This window comes from Macrotis lagotis, chromosome 6 (genome assembly GCF_037893015.1).
Source record: "Macrotis lagotis isolate mMagLag1 chromosome 6, bilby.v1.9.chrom.fasta, whole genome shotgun sequence".
Lineage (NCBI taxonomy): Eukaryota > Metazoa > Chordata > Mammalia > Peramelemorphia > Peramelidae > Macrotis > Macrotis lagotis.
In genome coordinates, this window is record NC_133663.1 from 110568534 (window position 1) to 110575172 (window position 6639).

The window sequence follows — 6639 nt, forward strand, 5'->3', positions numbered from 1 at the left end:
ATGCAGTAAAAATTACATGTAATAAAGGGTCATGAAAAGATAAAGCAAAAATTATTTGGAAATTAAATAGCTTCAACTTAAACAATGACTGAATGAAACAGCAAATAGTAGGAATAATCAATAATTATATCTAAGAAAATGATAATATTATGACTTTATAAAAAATTTATAGGATGCAACCAAGAAAGACTTGAGGGGGAAACGTTATATCTTTAAATGCCTAAATGAATAAAATAGAGAAAGAGGAGATAAATGAATTGGGTATGCAATTTAAAAAGCTAGGAAAAAACTTCTGTTTATGGTTGGTCTGTGGCATGGGACTCTGTTCATACTTCTGAGCAAAATGCAGCCCGTTACTGATGAGGAGACCTGTACCGTGGTACCAGAAGATCTCCAAATATATTGGAGAAAATTCAGTTGCTTGTGGACAGACCAGTTGGTACCTACTATTTCCAACTCCATAAAGACAGAGTCTACTATGTCAGTGAGAAGATTCTTAAACTGACAGTAAATATCTCCTGGGAGAAATTGGTATCTTTGGGGATCTGTTTTGGGAAATTCACTAAGACCCAGAAGTTCAGACTGCACATCACTGTCTTGGATTACCTGGCAATTTATGCAAAGCATAAACTATGGGTGAAATCTGGAGCACAACAATCATTCTTGTATGGAAATCACTTGTTAAAGTCTGTCCTGGGTCAGATCACAGGAAACACTAATCAATATCAGGGACTGGTGGTGTACTACTCCATGGCAGATGTCCGTTTGTGTTTTGATCTGGTAGTTAAGTCCACCCAGAGCTTCAGGAAGGTCGACCCCATGGTAATTGTTGTGTTTCACCAAGTAGACATTGGGGAATATGTGCACCATGAAGATAATCTGATTTAATTCATTTTATGAACATAAGATATGTTTATTTTTCATGTTTAAGTGACTGAACTACAAACCCACCCTTTTACTGACCTTACACTATTACTTGTGAATGTACTTACTCTTCTGTGGCAGGGGAACTGGGGCATCCTGCATCAAATGCTGTACTTGAAGTCAGAAGGGGTTTGAATCCAGAGCTTTGCCTAGAGCCTTCCTCATAGTGGATGCTTAATGAACCTTGAATGATTAAACACATATCAGACACTTAGTAACAGGATGATACTGTGCAAGTGTCTTCACTATATCCATCTGCCTCATAGGGTTGTTGTGAGGATAAAATTAGAGAGAAAGGAATTGAAGCAAAAATGAGATTAAATAGAATCTGTCATTATAAGCAGCTGCAGGGTGAGTGCTTGTTTAGTAAGAAAGTTGAGCCTTTTTATTTAATTCTGATTAAATTGAATACCATGTTTTATACAGATGAAGTCTCTTCATTGATATAGGTCCTGATATTTTTATAACTAAGGACAAATATAACTCTTTCTTGTAAAACAAAAAATAAGTTAGAAAAAGATCAAATTAAATATCCCCAATGAAATACAAAAATTAGAAATTCTAAAACTTAAGGGAGAGAGATTAATAAAATTGAAAGAAAACCATGTATCTCATAAATAAAAATAAGTGTTGGTTTTATGAAAAAGCCAATAAAATAGACAAAATTTGGTAAATCAGATTAAAAAAAGAGAAAAGTTAATCAAATTACCAGTATGAAAAAAGAAAAGGGTGAACTAACCACCAGTGAGGAAGAAATTAAAGAGATAATTCAGAGCTATGTTGCTGAACTGTATGTCAATGATTTATATAACTTGAGTACAATGGAAGAATAATTACAAAGATACAAAATGCCCAGATTAACAGAGAGGAAAAGAAATGAAGAAACCATCAATAAACATCCCAAGAAAAGTCTCCAATTGCAGATGGACTTATAAGTGTATTCTACCAAACATTTAAGTAAACAATCAGTTCCTATTGTACATAAACTATTTTTAAAAATTGGAGAACAAGGAGTTCTGGCAAATTCCTTTTATGGCAAAAACATGGTGCTTACACATAAACTAGGAAGAACCAAATCAGACAAAGAAAATTATAGACCAATCTCCTTAATGAATACTGTTGCAAATATCTTAAATAAAAGTTTAGCAATGAGATTACAACAAGTTATTACTAGAACAATATACTATAATCAGGTAAGATTTATACCAGGCAAGGATGGTTTAATATTAGGAAAACACTCAGAAGAATTAAACATATCAATAGCAAAACCAACAAATCATTTCTATATAAAACCATTAACAAATATTTTATGAAATGGGAATAAACTTGGAGCATTTCCAATAAAATCATGGGTGAAACCAGGATGCCTATTATCATCATTACTATTCAATAGAGTATTAAGAGAAATGCTCGCTGTGGGAATAAGAGAAGAAAAAGAAATTGAAGGAAACAATTGGCAATGGGGAAGCAAGGCTTTCATTCTTTGTTGATGATGTGATGGTATACATAGAGAAATTGAGAAAAATCTTCTAAAAAACTCATTGAAACAATTAACAAATTCGGCAAAGTAGCAGGACATAAAATAAAACCACAAAAGTTATCAGCATTGCTATATATGAACAACAAAACCCAAGAGCAAGAGACAGAGATATTCCACTTAAAGTAACTATAGACAACATCAAATACTTGGGAATCTACCTCTCAAGACAAACCCAGAAACCAAGGCATGTCTCACCCAAATAAATTCTTATCTAAATAACTAGAAAAATGTCAATTTCTCATGGTTAGGTTGAGTTAATAAAATAAAAATTTCAATTATATCCAAATTAATTACTTATTTAGTGCCATACCAATCAAGCTAACAAATACCTACCTTACCAAACTAGAAAAAATAGTAACAAAATTCATCTAGATTAACAAAAGATCAAGAATAACAAGGAAACTGATGGAAAAGAATATAAAGGAAGGTAGTCTAGGTCTCCCAGATCTAGAAATATTCTATAAAGTAGCAGTTACCAAAACTGTCTGGTACTGGATGAGAAATAGATTAATGCATCAGTAGATTAGCCTAGCTTCAAAAGAAACTGCAGTAAATGACTACAGCAATCTATTATTTGACAAACCCAAAGATATCAGCCTCTGGGATAAGAACCTACTCTTTGTTGGGGAAACTGGAAAGATAATATTGCAGAAACAATGCATAGACCCACATCTCACACCCTATACTAAAATAAGGTCAAAAGGGATACATGATTTAGACATAAAGGGCAATACTTAAGATAAATTAATAGACCAAGAAATACTCATATATCAGATCTATGAAAAGGGGATAAATTTATGACGAAACATGAATTAGATATTATAAAATGCAAAATGAATGATTTTGACTATATTAAACTAAAAAGATTTGCAATAATAAAGTAAATGTTGTCAAAATTAGAAGGAAAATGGAAAGCTGGGAAACAATCTCTACAATTAGGGGTTCTGATAAAGGTCTCATTTCTAAAATATACAGAAAATTGCAACAATTTATAAGGTTACAAGTCATTTCCCAATTGATACTCAAAGGATATGAATAGGCAGATTTCAAATGAAGAAATTAAAGCTACATATAATCATATGAAAAAATTTTCCAAATCATTATTGATTAGAGAAATGCAACTTTAAACAACAATGATATTTCACCTCACAACTTTCAGATTGGGCAAGATGAGAAAAAGTGAAGATTACTATTGTTGTAGAGGTTATGGTATAATTGGGGCATTGATTCATTGCTGGTGGAGTTGTGTGAATGGATTCAAATATTCTGGAGAATAATAGAGAAGTATTCCCTAAGAGCAATAAAACTTCTCACATCCTTTGAGCCAGCAATTCCAATTCTAGGTCTAAATCTAGAACAAATTATTTTTCAATTGAAGATTTTATTTATTTTTGAGTTTTACAATTTTTCCCCTAATCTTATTTCCTTCCCCCTATCCCTCACAGAAGGCAATTTGTCAATCTTTACATTGTTTCCATGGTATACATTGATTCAAATTGAGTGTGATGAGAGAGAAATCATATCCTTAAGGAAGAAACATAAAGTATAATAGATAGCAAGATAAGACAATAAGATAAGTTTTTTTTTCTAAATTTAAGGTAATAGTCCTTGCTCTTTGTTTAAACTCCATTGTTGCTTCTCTGAATACAGATGGTATCCTCCATTGCAGAGAGCCCCAACTTGTCCCTGAATGTTGCACTGTTGGAATGAGTGAATCCATTAAGGTTGATCATCACATCCATATTGCTGTTAGGGTGCACAGTGCTTTTCTGGTTCTGCTCTTCTCATTCAGCATCAGTTCATTCAAATCCCTCCAGGCTTCCTGGAATTCCCATCCCGTCTGGATTCTAATAGAACAATAGTGTTCCATGATATACATATACCACAGTTTGCTAAGCCATTTGCCAAATGAAGGACATTTACTTGATTTCCAATTCTTTGCCACCACAAACAGGGCTGCTATGAATATTTTTGTCCAAGTGATGTTTTTACCCTTTTTATCATCTCTTTTGGGTATAGACCCAGTAGTGGTATTGCTGGATGAACGGGTATGCACATTTTTGTTGCTCTTTGGACAAAGTTCCAAATTTCTCTCCAGAAAGGTTGAATGAGTACACAGCTCAACCAACCATGTAATAATGTCCCAGATCTCCCACAAACCTTACAACAATGATCATTACCCTTTCTGTTCATATTGGCCAGTCTGAGAGGTGTGTGGTGGTACCTCAGAGAAGCGTTACTTTGCATTTCTCTAATAAGTAATGATTTAGAGCAATTTTTCATATGACTATGGATTGCTTTGATCTCCTCATTTGTAAATTGACTTTGCATATCCTTGGACCATTTGTCAATTATAGAATTCCTTTTTTCAAAAAAAAGTATGACTCAGTTCTCGGTATATTTTAGAAATGAGTCCTTGGTCAGAATCATTAGTTGTAAAGATTTTTTTTTTCCCAATTTACTACATTTCTTTTGATCTTGATTACAGTGGTTTTGTTTGTACAAAAGCTTCTTAATTTAATGTAGTCAAAGTCATCTAATTTGTTTTTACTGATGTTATCCAACTCTTCCTTAATCATAAACTGCTTCTGTTTCCAGAGATCTGACAGCTAAACTAGTCCTTGATCTTCTAATTTGCTTATATTATTGTTTTTTATGTCTAAATCCTGTCTCCATTTGGATCTTATCTTGGAATAGGGTGTGAGGTGTTGGTCTAATCCAAGTTTCTTCCATATTAACTAGAAGAAAATTTTTAAAAGATGGTATAAGTATATAGGTTTCAAAATATATTTGTAGGTGTTTTTTTGTACTGGCAAAGAATTAGAAATTGTTGGAATGCCCATCATTTGGGAAATGGCTAACCAAGTTATGATGTATGAATACTATGGAATATTATTATACTATACAAAACTATAAATGGTCAGATTCCATAGAAGCATGAATGGAATGACTTACAGAATTTGATGGGAAGTGAAGGGAACAGAAGCAAGGGAAGAATATTCACTTTAACAACAGCCTTGTGAGATGATCAACCTTGATGGAAGCAGCTGCTCTCAGCAGTTAAGAAAGCTAGAACAACTGTAATAGACCATCTATTATTATCCCCATCCAGGGGAAGAAAAACAAAACAGAACAAAAAATAAAAAGAAAAGCCAGTTCTTCAGAATCTGATGAACACTTCATAAAAAATACCTCGTATATATATCTCTTTCCATTAATCCTTACTCCTCTTACCAAAAATGACTAATGTATAAACATGTTTATCCAAAATATGTTTATACAATGTTAAAGTTCACCACTGAGGGGACAGAAGTGGGAAGGGGGGGGTAGAAGGAAATTTTGCAAATTTAAAATATACCTGAGCAAATAGAGGACAACAAATAAGCAAATAAATAATTTTTAAAAAGAAAAGCAACTGGGGGTGGCTAGGTGGCACAGTGGATAAGAGCACTGGCCTTGGAGTCAGGAGTACCTGAGTTCAAATCCTAGTTTAGACACTTAATAATTACCTAACCCTGTGGCCTTGAGCAAGCCACTTAACCCCATTGCCTTGAAAAATCTAAAAAAAAAGCAACTTAAGAAAACACATAGAGAAGAGGTATATAAGAATTATAGGACCAGACAAAATTAGGTGATGTTGTGGATAGAGCACTGGTCCTGGAGGGAGGAGGGCCTGATTTAAATTTGGCCTCAGACTCTCAATAATTACCTAGCTGTGTGACTTTGGGCTAGTTACTTAACCCCATTGTCTTGAATCAAAAACTTGCGAAAAAAAGCAAAAAACTGGGGCAGCTAGGTGGTGCAGTGGATAGATCATCAACCCTGGAGTCAGGAGGACCTGAGTTCAAATCCGAGTTTAGACACTTAATAATTACCTAGCTGTGTGAACCTTGGGCAAGTGACCATTCCACTGCCCTGCAAAAAACAGAAAACAAAAAAAAGCAAAACCCAAAAAACCTAAAAGAGAAAAGATGAATTATATCACTATCCGAAAGTCATGATTTAAAAAAAAAGTCCAGATATCATCTTCAAGAAATTATCAAGAAAAAACTACCCTGATGCTCTAACACCAGAGAGTAAAATATATATTGAAAGAATCTATAGAGCACTGGCTCTGGAGTCAGGAGTACCTGAGTTCAAATCTGACCTCAGACACTTAAAAATTACCTAATTGT

At 33.7% G+C, this 6639-nt stretch overlaps 1 pseudogene; it reads left to right on the plus strand.

The window, feature by feature from the left end:
• Positions 1-343: 343 nt before the first annotated feature.
• On the plus strand, positions 344-888 carry LOC141491787 (60S ribosome subunit biogenesis protein NIP7 homolog; annotated as a pseudogene).
• Positions 889-6639: the final 5751 nt, after the last annotated feature.